The sequence below is a fragment of the Helianthus annuus genome, chromosome 6 (assembly GCF_002127325.2).
Source record: "Helianthus annuus cultivar XRQ/B chromosome 6, HanXRQr2.0-SUNRISE, whole genome shotgun sequence".
NCBI lineage: Eukaryota > Viridiplantae > Streptophyta > Magnoliopsida > Asterales > Asteraceae > Helianthus > Helianthus annuus.
The window spans coordinates 135577524-135594330 of record NC_035438.2 but is presented as its reverse complement, the minus strand read 5'-3'; positions in this window follow the sequence as shown (position 1 = coordinate 135594330).

Sequence of the window (16807 nt, the reverse complement as noted above, 5' to 3'; positions counted from 1 at the left end):
ACGATCGAAAATAAAGCAGAAATAAAATCTTTTTGGCTTTTATAAAGTTTATATTAAAACACGCCTAAAATCTTTTTGGTATTTTTGAAATTAAAAGACAACAATTTAAAATCCTTTGAGTGTTATCAAACGACATCACCGCTAATGTCGTGCTGATATGCACCAAACGACGAAACTGTTTAAAAGAAAGAATAAAAGTTAAGCAGTAAATAAATATTTACAGACATTCTTTTTGCGAGTTTCGAGGATAAGAGAATCATATCAGTGTACGGTCATGCCAAAACACTCTTGTTGTTCAGTTAGTTAACATTAAGATAAGCATCCTATAACAATTATCGGTATTGTTGTCCACTGAAGCTCAACTTATCAGATGTAATCATGGCGAGGGGATACGTTAAGGTATGATTTATACTTACCGACCGGTGTTCATCCACATCACGACACATTCCCGTATCAAGGTATGCACGAGAGTTCATCTTACCGGTGAGTATACCGATTATCATCTGTTTGACCGTATAAATTGTGAGATACTCACTTATTTTGATTTGAAAACAAGCCCTATGTGATATAATCACTTATTGATGAGGAACTTGATTTTCATATGCATGAGGGCACAGGTGCAAGTCCGTGAACAGGTCAGTACTTCCGTACAGCAGAGAGACGAACTTGACACCCGGATAAATGTGATATATTATCACTTATTTGATTTGGACATGTGATTGTTTATCACTTATTGAGGTCGAATGCAGTATGTAATATGTACACGTATGTATAGTATCATGGAAGATCTAGACTTGCGTCCCCGTTATTTTTCGGTAAAAGATACAACCATGATACCCAGATGATAAGCAGCATAAAGACCGAATATCTCAGAACCTCGGCAATCTATCAAACGAAATTTCGGTACTAAGACCATATGCCAATGAATGGTTCCCACCTGGTCTTCAGTCGATTTAAGATTTATATCACCCTGCACACTTTAAAATGATTGTGAGCCTACCGATACATCTTATATAGAGCTGCTTATCGTTTTGTATTTAAGGTTTAAAGAGGTTTGGATAGACCACTGATGTACTATCATTTTCTCTTTTGCTCGCCAGGAAACTCATTTTTGTTTTTCTATTGTTTTTGTGGTTTTTGAATTTTTCGATGTTTTTGGATTTTCTGATTTTTGGATTTACTCCCCCTAAAATCAATAAACTAAGATAAATTTAAAAACACACAAAGATATTTACAAAAATGATTTTCCGATGTTGGTTTACTCTTGCTTGACCTTAATGCCATTTACCAATAATAAGAAGTCAAATCTAGATTTGTCAAAAGCTTTGGTAAATAAGTCGGCACGTTGGTCATCGATGTGGACCTTAACAACATCGATTAGCCTTTTCTCAAAGCAATCACGTATGAAGTGATATTTGATTTCGATGTGTTTGGTCTTTGAATGCTGCACAGGATTTTTAGTGATATCTAACGCAGCAGAATTATCAACGTAAATAGGAGTAGTTAGGAATTCAAAACCGTAGTCCCGCAATTGTTGTTGGATCCAAAGAACTTGTGAACAACAACTTGAGGCAGCAATGTATTCAGCTTCGCATGTTGATGTAGCGACACACGTCTGCTTCTTGCACTGCCATGTGACTAGGCGATTTCCTAAAAACTGACATCCAGCCGTTGTGGATTTGCCGTCGATTTTACATCCGCCAAAATCAGAATCACTGAATGCGACCAAGTCAAAGTTATTATCCCTAGGATACCACAGACCGGTGTCGGGGTAAGCCTTCAAATAACGAAAAATCCTTTTGACAGCTGCAAGATGTGAGGCCTTCGGGTTAACTTGATATCTGGCAAGCAGACACGTTGGGTACATTATATCTGGCCTTGATGCTGTGAGGTACATAAGGGATCCGATCATCGCGCGATAGTATGAAGGGCTAACAGGTTCACCCTTCAAGTCTGGAGTAATTCCGTGATTAGTTGGCAGTGGGGTACCAATGGGCGTTGCATCGGACATCTGGAACCGGCTGAAGATGTCTCCAACATATTTAGTCTGATGGATGAATATCCCAGACTCCGTTTGTTGCACTTGTAGGCCCAAGAAGAAATTCATTTCCCCCATAGCACTCATCTCGAATTTATCCTGCATAATGCACTCGAAATTCCTACACAAAACATCATTAGTAGAACCAAAAATAATATCATCAACATATACCTGAACCAGAAGAAGATCTCCATCTTGTTCTTTGATGAAGAGAGTACAATCGATAAGACCTCTTCGAAAACCGTTCTCCAGCAGATATGTAGATAAGGTTGCATACCAAGCTCGTGGCGCTTGATGAAGACCATAGAGAGCTTTGTTGAGCAACCAAACCCGATCGGGATGAACAGGATCTTCAAAACCTGGAGGCTGTTCGACATATACCTCTTCTTCAACCACACCGTGTAGAAATGCACTTTTGACGTCCATCTGGTAAACCTTGAATCCTTTGAATGAGGCATAAGCCAGAAAGATCCGAATAGCTTCCAGACGTGCAACTGGTGCATAGACTTCGTTATAGTCGATCCCTTCTATCTGACGAAAACCTTGAACGACTAAACGAGCTTTGTTTCGAATAACCACTCCACGGTCGTCTTTCTTGCATTTGAAGACCCATCGAGTGCCAATCTTCTTGTAATTCTCAGGCTTTTCAACAAGCTTCCAAACACCAAGCTTGTGAAATTGCTGTAATTCTTCCTGCATGGCTTCAACCCAAGCACTGTCTTTCAATGCTTCTTTCCACGACTTTGGTTCTTCTTGTGACACGTAACACGCGAAGGACCAGTCATTCTGTTGGCCAGATTCTCTTATAGCTGAATACAAACCAGCATTCCGGTTGTTTCTCAGCTGATTACGCGTCTGCACACCGCGATGGACATCTCCTATGATATTCTGCTGGGGATGGGTATCGTGAATCCTCATTTCAGGATTATCTGGCACACGAGCATTGATACCCAAATTATTCAGATTAAGATCAACAACCAGCTCCACACCAGGAATGTGGGTAGAGGTGGATGCATTCCCTTCAGCAGTGTCTACATTCTGCGTATGAGGTGTATCTACAGAAGCACCTTGAACAGGAGCAGCTGGAGCTGAAGATCCTTCAGCTGCATCATGATATTCATCATCTTCAGAAGAGTCATTATAATCAGCAGCATCTTCAAAAACCTCATTTTGAACCATATTGTTGACTGACGAAGAAGCTTGAGGGTCAACAACAATAGGTCTAACCAATGGCGAGACAGCAGCGTTGTCACTTTCCAACAACATTCGAGCCGCTGCTGATTCTTCGTCAAAGGTTGGCAGATTAAAGGAGTCAAATAGCCCATCATAATCGAACATCCACGGATCACCCGGAGCCCTAACAGGACTCGTGTACCTTTGAACCCTCACTTCGCTCCATAGCTCAATCTTTTTGGTAGCTAGATTCCAAACACGAAAATTCGGAGTAGCATATCCAAGGAAGAAACCCTCGATAGCTCTTGCACCAAACTTTCCATCTGGCTCAATCATAGTACACGGAGCACCAAACGGTTCAAGGTAAGAAAGATCCGGTTTCCTTTTCTGAAGGAGTTCGAAACAAGTCTTGCCATGTCTCTTAACTGTAAGAACTCTGTTCAACGTGTAGCATGCAGCCGATACAGCCTCTCCCCAGAATTGAATAGGGAGTTCCGACTCTACTAACATTGTTCTTGCAGTTTCAATAATAGTCCGATTCTTCCTCTCAGCGACACCATTTTGTTGTGGAGTATAACGAGAACTGTACTCATGAAGAATGCCTTTAGAAGTACAAAACTCATCCATAACTTGATTCTTGAATTCGGTTCCATTGTCGTTTCGGATCCTTTTCACTTTCAACGTATAGAGATTTTCCAACATTGTAAGAAGATCCTTGAGGATGCCAGGAGTTTCACTCTTGTGTGCCATAAAGGATACCCAAGAAAATCTAGAGTAGTCATCAGTAACTACTAAACAATAGGCATCACCAAACGTTGTCTTGTGCTTCATAGGTCCAAAAAGGTCCATATGAAGACGTTCGAGAGGCATGCTGACAGTGTTGATTTTCTTCAAAGGGTGAGACTTCTTTGTTTGCTTCCCCTTTTGGCACGAGACACAGATATCTTGTAAATGAAAACTTCTCACAGGCACACCATTCACAAGATTATTTTTCACCAAATGGTTCATTTTTCTGAAGTGAATGTGTCCCATTCTTCTGTGCCAAGATATAGACTCCTTTTCCGTGGCTTTTGAGACAAAGCAAGTGACTTGTGCAGATGTAGTAATCGCTTGGCTCATGTCGAGAATATAAAGATCATTAACTCTCGGAGCCGATAAGAGAATCCATTCTTGTGGGATTTTGAATCCAGGTTTCAGCACATAGCAGCCAGCGTCATCAAAAATCACTGAAAACTTTTTATCGCAGATTTGCGACACACTCAGAAGATTGTGATCAATTTGCTTCACATAATTGATCTTATCAAAGCACACGATACCATTGGAGATACTTCCTTCTCCAGTGATGTACCCACCTTTATCACCCGCAAAGGCAACATACCCTCCTCTAATATTTCTCACGTCATACAGGAGCCGTAAGTCGCCAGTCATGTGCCTGGATGCTCCACTATCAACAATCCAATGACTATTAATAGTTCCTCCTAGAACATCCTGCACATGCAATTAAACACATCAGTTGAGAATGGGGACCCAAGCCTTAGTGGTCTTGGGTCGTCCCTTGGCATCACGAAACGTGAGCTCGATCTCTTGATGATTTTTAAGAACAACTGCTCCCCCTGAATTGTCACCCGACTTAGGTAACCAAGTTTGTCTGTGCCTACCAGTTTTTGAAGATTCTGGTTTTACAGGTTGTGACACACTTGGTTCCTTTTGCACTTTTTAACTTCAGATTTTAAAGCTTTTTCAACAGTTTTCATGTTCTTACGTCGTTGTTTAGTTTCTTGTTCTTTTACAGTTCGTTTATCTTGTTTAGGTGAAACTGACCGACGTTGAGGGTGAACTGTTTCAGGTGGAGCTTTTTCAACCAATTTCTTCTTTGGAGCATTTGGGCAGTTTCTGATAATGTGCCTAATTTCTCCACATTTGAAACAAGTTCTCCTTTCAACAGACTTAGGAGAACTTGATCGACTACCAGATGTTGAACTTGTAGAACCTGAGGTACTTGCTCTTTCATCACACCCGTTTGTGTGTTGGGTGTAATTGTTATCACTGTTACATTTTAAAATCTTGACTTGTTGTACAAAATCAGTGTTTGATTTGTTTTCAAAAGTCTCAATTTTATCTGTACCTTTTGATGCTACAAATTTAACATCTTTTCCTTTCTTCATGTAAGGAGCTCCTTTTGATTCAACCTTAGCCTTTGGCTTTGGAGCTCGTTGTTGTTGTTTACCCTTAGAAGCAGTCGGTTGTTGAGTGGTTGGAGATTTTTGATTACCAAACTGTTTCCTAATCTCAGCCTTAGGAATTGGATCACATTGTGTTACCACAATTCCCGGAAGTGTTTTTCCCAAAAATTTGTTTGTATTGTCTTCAAAGACTTTGTCAATCAAAGATTTATTTACATTTTTAATTGGAAAAACATGATCTGAGTAGATTTTATTATCTCCAACCAAAGTGTACAACACATTACTGCTTTTAACAGTAGACACACCTGTCTCATCAACCTTGACAGGATCAATCACTTGCTTCTTAACAGATGGAATCTCAGGAGTATCAGGATCACAAAGGATGTGATTTTCTCGTGGAATATCTACTCCTTTCATCTTGCTAAGTGATTTATCCTGATCACTTACAGCCACTTCTGATTCATCATCCGATGTCTCCTAGTCCTCGATAATTGGAGGACTTTGCTTCATGGATGGTGAAGTTTCTTGTTCCTTAGAGGCTGTGTTTGAAGAATTGTCCGGTTTGAACCCAAGGCCAGTAGTAAACTCCTCAACATCAAGAGGCACACTGGGTTCATACCGAGGCATTTCTTCCTCATCAGGCATCTTGGTATAGTTGTTCATCAAGGGGGGCGGACATTTATTATACCCTATGCCTTTCTGATTTCCCTTTAGTTGTTGAACATCGATGATGTGATCAAGCACAAATTGGGAGTTAGAATAACTATCCAATTTCTGTTTGATCGCATCATGTTCGCATTGGGCAATGGCTAATTGCTTTTTAGTTTCTTCCACAATGTTAATATATTCATTTATACTCACTTGCTTGTGGTAAACTACTTTGTTAACCTCGGACACATTTTTCTTTAATGTTTCTATTACAGATTTAAATTCTTTTTCATTCCGGGTTAAAGCCATGTTTGCCTCTTTGCATTTTGACAGTTCAATAACCAAATTCTGGTTATGACTATGAAGCTTTTCTGATTCAAGCTTCATCTCTGCACATGATTTACAAATACTAGGAGCAGGAGGTTCAGAAGTTACCTGACTAGTAGAGGCTGAGCCGTTTGCCATAAAGGCAGTTTGAAAAGAAAAAGCTCCATCTTCAGAAAATAGCTTCTCCATTTCCTTTGATGCAGTAGCAGCCTTCCTAATCAGAATTGATTTCTGACATTTAAGCTCATCAGCTTCATTCAGAAGATCCTGAATATCTTCACCTTCTTCCTCCTCATCAGGCTCTGAGTGATTATCCCCAGAAACAGAGCCTTCTTCATCCGAACTTCCAGAATAACCAGAACTGTCATCACTTCCAGAAGATTCTTCTTTATGATCATGCTCGATGACCTTAGCATACAAGGCTGTTCCACTTCCCTGATCACCTTCACCAAACTGAACTGACCAGTCACATCCTTCATCAGCTTGAACAGCCAAAGCCCGATTGTGATTGGTAGTTCCAGGCTGTCCCTGATTGTTATTCACTGCCACCATCCTCCTTTCACGGTTTTCTTGTTGGGCATTCACATTCGTCTGGTTTCTGAAAGGGTTGTGATTGCCGTGTTTTGTTGGTCGAGTGCACTCACGTTTAAAGTGCCCTTTCTCGCCACAGTTAAAGCACGTGACGGCATTAATATCAAACCCATACTTCGTGTTTTTCTTTCCTTCCAACGAAGTTCTTCCAGTTCGTGCCATGAAATCTTTTGCCCTTCTAACCGCACTAGCAAAAGCCCATTTAATATCCATCAACTCCATTTCTTCCTTGTCGATCTGATCATAATCTTCATTGGTCATGTTGATGTTCCCAAGCTGACCTGCTACCAAACCACAGTATGCACTGACCATGGTGTTGATAATCTCCATATGTTCCTTAGCAACTTCAATGCTAAGATGTGAAAGATTTGAGTTGTCGACTCGGATTGTGTGATGACTTTGGGGTTGAGGTTGAGGATTGCTTGTATAGTGAGCTTGCTGTTGTTGTTGTTGAGGTTGTGGTTGTGGCTGTGTTGGAACAGGAATGTAAGACCTCGGATCGAATTGAGGTTGTGGTGGAGCAGCTGTTGATTGAGGAAATGGAAAGGAACTTGAACTTGTATTCGACACAAATGCAGTCTGCAGCTTAGGTTGCTGTTGCTGAGCTGCAGCGGATCTTGCCAAAGCATCGAATCCTGGAAGATACATTTCTGTATTCTGAGGAGCTGGAGCACGCCTTGCTTTCCTAATTTCTTCATCATTTTTATGTTCCAGCTTTTGAATGAACTCATAGATGTTGACTTGATCTAGAGTTCCAGTATGCTTCAATAGTTCAATGAAAGAACTCCACTTTGGAGGTAAGGCGTCAGCAAATCTACTCACCATGTCTTGTTGAGTAGAGACAACTCCATAAGCACACATCTCACTAATCAAATGATAGAAACGTGTGATCATATCATTCAGAGTCTCGTTTTCCAAAAACTGAAAGGATTCAAACTCTTTCTTCAACAAATCATGCCGAGATTTTCGAGCAGCTGCATTGCCTTCTCCTCTAGCAACTAAGGCATCCCACAATGCTTTCGTGGACTTGCAATATGAGAACTGATGGTAGATGTCTTTGTTGAGTGCTTGAGTAAGTGTGGCAAAGGCCTTTTTCTCCAATTCATAAGCCTTCTTGTCATTTTCAAGCATATTGGCATAACCCTCTGAAGTTGACGCAGCAGTTTCAAGATTAGTATTGAACGCATTGATGAAACACGTCCAAAGATCAGTGCTTTGCCCTTGAACATATGTGTGAAAACGGTTTTTCCATGATGGAAAATCGTTCATATGGTTCAACTTAGGTGGACGATTGTTGCTGCCAGTTTCACTCTCACTAATCAGAAGGTTCTGTAGACTTTGACTTTGATTGGATACCAAAGCCCATTGACTTGGACTGATTGATGGCTGTGGAATCATACTCTTTGCCCAATCTGCAGCAGTGACTAACTCTTGATTGGTTCGTGAGTCCAAACTCCAATCCCACGGACTAGTACAACTCATTTTGATCAAATATAAGTACCAAACCTACACACCACAAACTGTTAAGTGCAAAAACAGATATGAATCGAAAGATGCAGCCTGTTCGAAAGATCAATACTTGTTCGAATGATCAACAAGGTTCGAAAGATCCTTGTTGAGTTTCGAACAAAGACTTCGAAGGATTGACTTCGAAAGATTGACTATACGAAGGATCCTTATCTTTCGAAAGGTGATTTCGAAAGATTCTCCTTATGTTTAGAACACAGGTCTCGAAAGATGACACTTGTTCGAAGAATCAACAGTGTTCGAAGGATCACTGTTGATGGCTCGAACAATAACCTCGAAAGATAACCTTGAAAGATTCACCCAACACGAAGGATCCTTATCTTTCGTAATGAACAGTAACTCGAAGGATGTATCTATCGAAAAGATTCCTTGACTCGAAGGATAACACACTGACTTCGAAAGATGTTCGAAGGATGGTTATCTTTCGAATCTCCTTGATCGAAGGATGATCCTTCGAGCTCGAAAGTTATCTTTCGACGGTCTGACACACTGACAAAAGTACGACAGGTTGGTGAAAAGTTGATGTGGTTGGTGAGCCAACTTTCGGCAAAAAGGAATGGTCAGACTGTACCTTCCTTACCAACTCCGATTTTGAAATAAAATATGCCAAAAATGGAAATCTTATCCAGAACCTGTTCACCGGAATACTGACCGGAGATATGGCCGGAATTTACCAACACACTCAAAAACAAGTTTTCAAGTTACCCAACCCAACCTTGAACACTCCCGAAAGTTTAGAAACCGTTTTTATGCAGAAAACTACCAAAAACGAGTGCTAAACCAAGTGTCCAAACACACCAAGAACTTGAACAACCCGGTTTTAAACAAGGTAAAGAGCCAAGGCTCTGATACCACTTGTAGGTCCCTTTTCTCGGAGGATCGAGAACAAACCTAAACCTTGTTATACAAACTCACTAGCGAGTGCGGAATCCAAGCTAGCGAGCAAACCGGGATGATGCAAGAACAAACACAAGAACACACAAGACTCAACGATTAACACCACTTGTATTAATGCGTAGAAAGTTCCCGGTTACAAGCACAATGTTTACAATCAGTTTGCAAACTCTCAAAGTGTGTGTGTGTGTGTGTTTCGGACAGAATGCTCTCAACTCTCTTTCTGTCTGTCTGTGTGCATCCCCCTTTCACACTACACTGCATGGGTATATATATACCCATACATAGCAGATCTGATCGAAGGATCCGATAGATGGTCCGAAGGATCATCTATCGAGTACACTTCATTCGAAAGATGAGCATGGACCTCGAAGGATGATCCTTCGAGGTCTAACATTCGAAGCATATCTTTCGAGCACCTCGAAGGATCAACAGTATCCTTCGAGGCTATCCTTCGATGCAGACAAACATACAACTTATTGGCCAAGTCAAACTAGGAGGATAGTTGACTTGGTCAACTTACAGACTCACTTAGGACATCGTTTTACATACAGACCGAATACAGACAAAGTACAGACACAAGTGCACCAACAATGTTTTACCGGTTTTATTTGCTAGCATTATGTGATCTCTAAGGGGATGTTTGGTAACCTCTAAATGGTTAAGTGCTGAACTAGTAAGAGGTCCGAACTATTAAGTGTTGAACCAGTAAGAGGTCTGAACTATTAAGAGCCAGTATAATGTTTAACCGTTTAGAGACAAATGTCTGACCAATTTAGATTAGAGGTCTTAACCATTCAGACTTCGTATAATACTTAACCATTCAGAGGCAAATTTCTGAACCATTCAGACATCTGTTCACGAAACGAACAGTTTGAACCATTAAGTGTTTAACCAGTAAGAAGGTCTGAACAATTAAAAGCCTCATTAGGAGGTAAACAAACAACCCCTAATTGTTCTCACAATCCCATTATTTTGGAGTAAATTGTGGAATATTCCATGTAGTTTTCATAAATAAGAAAAGTCAAGATACGAAACAGGTCATGATGGAAGTCAATAGAATGGAACAAGTGGTGTGAATCACCATGACGCCGTATAAGTTCTCATAAGAATCGTCTTATCTTTATGGTGTTTTGTGGTGTTTGCTGAAGAGGCAGCAGCACATTATAAGGTGGTGAGTGGAAAAGTTGTATATAGGCTCTCACATAACACAGTGAAGAGGTATGACCCCAAATCACATGTGAACACATGTCAAAGGGACCACACCACTCCAAGCTGGCTTCCCCATCACACAAAGGCAAAAAAAAGTTCTAGAAGTATGACCTGGGTTTGTTATTCTCGGATGAGCAGGTTGCTGCAGTATTGAACCTCTAATCAGGCGGTTTAGACTTATGTCGGGGGTACAAGCTGGGTATACCTGAGCCTTAATTGTAGCTGGTGGACTATTCTGTTTTGGAAGGCCCAGATTTGGGTTGTTCAGCAACGAGTGAAGGCCCAAATTTTGCATACTTGCAGCTCCTTAAAGGCCCATTTTTGGGTTGCTAGTCTATACGTCTCGAAGGCCCAAAGAGGGTATTTGTCGAACTGGTGGGCTTGGCTGATATCCTTACGATCCTATGGTATTACCCATGCAGCTGATTTTTGGATCCACAAAAAAGGCGTTGTGTCAGCTCTGCTACGTGGAAAATCAAGTCTCCGTGGATCGTGAATTATTGTTGGTATCGCAATATAATTAGGCGTACATGTAACTTTTGTTATCAAATATGGCTGTGTCGTATTGTTAGCATAGATACTTGTAGTGTTAGATTCTTTTGTAACCCGAGACAGGGCTGGATGGTTTCTTACTTTTGGTCCCCAAAGTCTGTTTTGGGGATGATACGGGGGTATGCCCCTTTGATGATGTAATTTTTTATTGGGTTTGTTATACATTTGCTGGGCTATGCCCTTTATCCAAAAAAAAAACATCACCTGGAGAATTAAAGCGCAATTGCCTCGCCTCGCCTTGCCTAAAAAATGGGCCTAGACGCAAGAGGCATTGGCTTTTAACAACTATGGTTCTGTCATGGCTGTTAAGAATTTCTAAAACTATTAAAGATCACGCAAAGCAAACAGTAAAGTATGTCAATCATTTAAAACACCCCTTATAATTCTCCAAATTGGAACATTTATATGGCCATCCACGTTGTTTCATTCTAAGTCCTAAACTGGCTAAAGTCAATAGCAGATTATTGGTCACCATCTTGGCTAAATAGAAAAATTCCTTGTTTTTTTTTTCTAGATTAGTTCCAGACTGTACATCTACCAGTGTTGACACAACCCAAACAGAATACATACCCTCCAACTTCAGTGGCCATTTAATAATTGTCTCTACTTCTTGAATCTATATGCAATGCAACCTCTATTTGTAGCCATTCAAACTTCCAAATTGTAGTAAAGCAGTAAAAATATCTCAGTTTAAGAATGATAAGAAACATTTTGAGTATCATATGTTTGATATATATATATATATATATATGGCCTTGCCTATTTGGACACCCTGCTTGCCTATTTGGACACCTTTAAGCCCTAGACGCCTCGTATAGGCCTATACGAGGCGTATAGGTTACATCAAAGTCAGTGTCTAACTCATGTCACTTCTGGTTTGACTGCTTCAATATGCCTCGTATAGGCCTATACTGGGCGTATAGGGCCCCTCGTATAGGTCTCATATGTGACCCTTTGCCCCTTATATGCCTCGTATAGGCCTATACTAGGCGTATTTAAGGGTTTTTTTTTAACAAACATTTTATACAATATTAATCGTTTTAGCAAACTTTTATACAAAAACAAGTTTTTTATTTTAAATAATTAATATTAGGACCCCTCGTTGGTGTTTTTTTGAGTTGAAAAACATCACCCTCAAAAAACAATTAAATTACCCTACCAAAACATCCATTTTTCAACTCAAAAAAACACCAACGAGGGGTCCTAATATTAATTATTTAAAATAAAAAACTTGTTTTTGTATAAAAGTTTGCTAAAAAGACTAATATTGTATAAAATGTTTGTTAAAAAAAAAAAAAAAAAAAAAAAAATTAAATACGCCTAGTATAGGCCTATACTAGGCATATAAGAGAGGCAAAAAAGATCAATTTACCCCAGTATAGGCCTAAATCAGGGGTTAAATGGTCTTTTTTCGCCTAGACGCCCAGTATAGGCCTATACGAGGCATATACGAGGCAAATAAGACAAAATATGACATAATCAAAGATTCTCTTGGAAATTGAAAAAGGTAATACGCCTCGTATAGGTCTATACGAGGCGTCTTGAAGGGTCTGGAAATAGGGAGTTGGGTGTGTGAATATGTAGACCCATATATATATATGATTGTACTTTTTTTTTACATTTGATTATCATTAGACCAGAAGCATGTTCATAAAGACATGTCACATCATTTTTGTATTTTATTAACGAAATACTTACACCAGTTTCTTATATTTATAAATAAATCGACATGTATAATTGAATTTAAACATTTTATCTAATTCAACAAAAAATTACAGATTTTTCAATTAACGAATATCTTGAATAAATGAAAGACATAAGAAAATCTTCTAAATAAATTGAATAGGAACATTTTATCTAATTCAACAAAAAAAAAATATAGATTTTTCAATTTACAGATATCTGGAATAAATGAAAGAAATAAGAAAATCTTCTAAATACTTTAATAAGTCTTTAACTAAAGCTTTAAGAAATTACTATTACCATGATTATGGAAGAAGTAACAGAAATTCTATATAGGCTAAAGAACTGCAATTGAAGAGAATTTTTCAATAAAACCTAGGATAATTTATATTCAGTACCTGAAGTGTCTCCATTCTCCAAGATATTGGTTTATACACTACTTGAATGTTTCCAAAGCCTTATGTTTTCTCTGCTGTAAAAGGCATCGTTTACCATTGTTGTAAATAAGTAAATCTCGCAGATCAAGCAGAAGTAGTGTGTCCACGTAGGGGTACCCAAAAAATGAAAAGTTTACTGCATCAAAACCTATATTATGATTATTGATGCGTTTTGAACATGGCTCATAAACAACAAGTTGTCTACGATGATCATTATCAATAATTTCAATTATAGGTTCACCAGTCTTCTTAAATCCTCGTACTGATGCATGTGGTGTGTTAACATTAAAAGTGAATAACTTTGTAAACGAATTTGGAACCCCATCCTCCATCATCCATACACCGAAAATTGAATTGTTGGCCTCTACACCGTGCTCAAGCACAACAAGTGATTCAATAAGCTTAGAAATTGACAGCTTATAACGAGGCCGGTGTGCTAGACTCTGTGGGAGGTTTACTTCTCTAAATTCCTCACTTGTCATATCAAATGAAACAATCGGATTATAGGATCCAAATCCACCATCAGTGTTAACCACCGTATCAGTAGCAAGCCAATTAAGAAACCCATTTACAACTACCTGTGAACCTAAACCAGATAATCGAATTGACTTACGAGAGGGATTGTTATGTGACCTTCTCCAAGCCCCCGTGCTTAATGTAAAAACCACAACCTGCCAAGAGATGGCACTTAAGGTTTCTGTATGTCTACCGCTTTTAATATGTGTAATCTTGACAATCTTAGGGACACTAGTTTCACGACAAACCCCAACACCCATAACAGATACATATGTGCCAGCCCTCACATCAGGTTCATAATGATCAACAACATCAACAGCTTTTCTAATTGAAATATTCCAAAGAACAAACATGTCTTTTCCAGAGAAGAACCAACCATACAAGCACAACAAGCCATGAGAGCTGCCGATTATTGAAAAACATTTAAGCATTTTAATCAATATAGGAAGAGTGAGCGGATCTCTCTGTTAAGGGAAAGTATCATCATCAACAACTGAAAAATATTTGTTCTGGAATTTTTCTGCATTTTCATAGCTTAGAAGCAGATGTTGTACCTGGCTATTATAACCAGCAATAAAATCAGAGTTGTCGATTAGAGACTTCCATGCTTTGCAGACAGGCCGGAATTGAATCAATGATTTCACAGAACCCTTTTCATGATTCCCTCTTGGATTTCAAAAGGCAACATTTTGATTTTTGAATTCTCAGGGTATGAACAAGTTCTATTATTCTAGGGTTTATAGGGAAATCTAAAAACAAAATACGGGCTGGTCTAATTGGTCTTACAAGTCTGGGCCGATATTTAAATTGAACCTTATTGGTCAATTCAGATCCAATTAATCAGTCTTTCTCGTGGTAACTTTTCTATTAACAAGAAGAAAATATATAACCTTAAGTTTATGACTAAACAAGAATTCATCGCATTTGATCAAATACTTCGTTTGCAAGATAAATAATTAGGCACCATACATGAAACCTGCTACGCAAAACGCACCCAAAAAACAAAAATGTCAACTGCAACGCGCGGGCAATAGTGTTTATCAAAGGAGATGCATATTAAATCTTATTATTAACGAAGATGCATAAAGAAGGTGACCAATTCAAACAGTTTTTCGACTTTGTTTTCGCCAATCAATTCACATTAAATGAGGGTAAACGACGCATATACCCATCTCTAAGGATACACACCAATAAAGATTAACACATCTCTTTATCTCTCTAAGAAGGTGGTGAGGTTGCTCGACGATGCAGAGATAACTTCGAATAGCATGCGGGGATTTATCGATTAATTCAGGTGAACTATCTTGAATAATCCATTCATTCTATTTGGATTAGATCTCATCCATTCGCGCCTTGCACCTGTCTTAGATCTCGTTTTTTCACCATGAACGTGGGGGATGAAGGAGGGAGATGGAACAATGTGCCGCTGAAGAAAAACAACAAGAACAAAGGTAAATCAGAAGATAGGAACCATAAAGGAAATATATCTAAATTCTACATCGCAAATCTTCCCAAGGCTGCAATACCTGGGATGTTGCTGACTTTGTCATGTTTTTGGAGAAGTCGTCGGGGTTTATATTGCTAGGAAAAAAGATAAGGAGGGAAGAAGATTCGGTTTCGTAAGCTTTAAAAACGTAGCGGATGTGATGGAGATGGAACGTGCTCTCAATGGTACTAAAATGGGAGGGTCCAAACTCATCGCTAACATAGCAAGATTCGCCAGGGAGAACGTCGGAATCAGCGGGAAGAAGACCGACAACTTTGATGGAAATGGTAAGGCCATTCGAAAACCTCAACAGGAAGTTAATATTCACAACAATTCCTTTATTAATCAAGGGAACGGAAAACTTTTTAGCGATTTGTTTTCTGAAGACCCAAACTCATCAGCATCTTTTAGTGACCCGCTACCGGAAATATTGAGTATAATGAATATTAGGGTTTTGAGAGAAAACGTATTCGTGTTCTGTATTCAGAAATTGGTGAATCTGCATATTCACTATTGTCTTACATATATACATGAGCGGTTACTGGAACACATACATAACCTATGAATAAAAAATAATAAAACTTATCCTAACATAAAATGTGACATGTACTTAACATAAGATATCTAGCTTATATCTTCTAATACCCTCCCGTAAGCTAGACAAATGTAATGTGTAGAAGATCTTTGAGACGAAGAAACTCCTTTTGTTGCAAAGCCTTTGTTAAAATATCTGCAACCTGTTCTTTTGTAGTGCAGAACCTTACTTCAATTTCATCGTTCTTGATTAGTTCACGAATAAAATGATACTTTATTCTAACATGTTTGCTTTTTCGGTGATACACAGGGTCTTTTGCCAGGCATATGGTCGATTTGTTGTCACATAAAATCGTTGGAGGTCCATCCATATGCATCTGTAAGGAATTTAAGATTCCTTTAACCCATAGTGCTTGACATCCGGCTAATGATAGCGCTATATATTCAGCTTCTGTTGATGAAAGTGCCACAACCTTTTGCTTTCTTGATTGCCAAGCTATAGCCCCAGAACCGAAATTAAAAACATAGCCTGATGTGCTTTTGCTGTCATCTACACTTCCTGCATAGTCGCTGTCACTAAAACCAACTAATTTACCTTTACTTCCCTTTGAGTAAACTATTCCATGATTCAGCGTCCCTTTGATATATCTTAATATCCTCTTTCCTGCTTCCCAGTGATTCCGCTTTGGGTTTTCCATAAACTGACTTATTTTATTTACAGCAAACATGATATCTGGCCTTGTATTGGTAAGATACATCAGCGAGCCCACTAACCTTCGATATAAATTCGGATTCACTTCTTCACTTGGATTGTTTTTTGTCAGTTTAAGTCCATACTCCATTGGTGTGTTAATCTCATGGCACCCTTCCATATTAAATCTTTTCAGTAGCATATTTCTTCTGTGTAAGACTTATATTTCCATTATCATAATTGACCTCCAAGCCAAGGAAATAATGAAGTACTCCTAAGTCAGTCATTTCAAATTCACTCTTCATTGAATTTTTT